Here is a 479-nt window from a genome sequence, read left to right as displayed (position 1 = left end):
ATTTTTTGAAGTTATTATTAGTAACATTAAAAAAAAATATAAACAAAATAGGATTTTAACAAATTAAAAAAAAGGTTAACTCTGCAGATTTTTAAAGGTATATATTTTTGAAATAGTTTGTCAATATTATGTCTGTTTTTGGCAAATTAAAGTAGTATTTTCAGTTTATTTTAATATTAAAAAAATACTATATTAAGTCGAAGTCTAAAATTGCGCTGTATTGTGCAGAGGCGTAATCCGGTAAATGATAAATTACCGTCATACGATCGCCCGTCACAGACAACCGAATCAAAAACCTACTTCGTAGAAAAGTGCCGTGCGATTTAATTTTATTATCTTTTCTCACACAGGTATTTTGCATAGGTCACTTAAAAATAAAGATACTTGAAAATTTTTCCGGAAATTGTCATTCTTCAAAAAGTGGATTATTTTTCTAAACCTAAATTTAATCATTTAAATTGTACATTTTCTATAGGAAA

Source organism: Corella eumyota, chromosome 2, assembly GCF_963082875.1.
Source record: "Corella eumyota chromosome 2, kaCorEumy4.1, whole genome shotgun sequence".
NCBI lineage: Eukaryota > Metazoa > Chordata > Ascidiacea > Phlebobranchia > Corellidae > Corella > Corella eumyota.
This window is presented reverse-complemented; position numbering follows the sequence as displayed.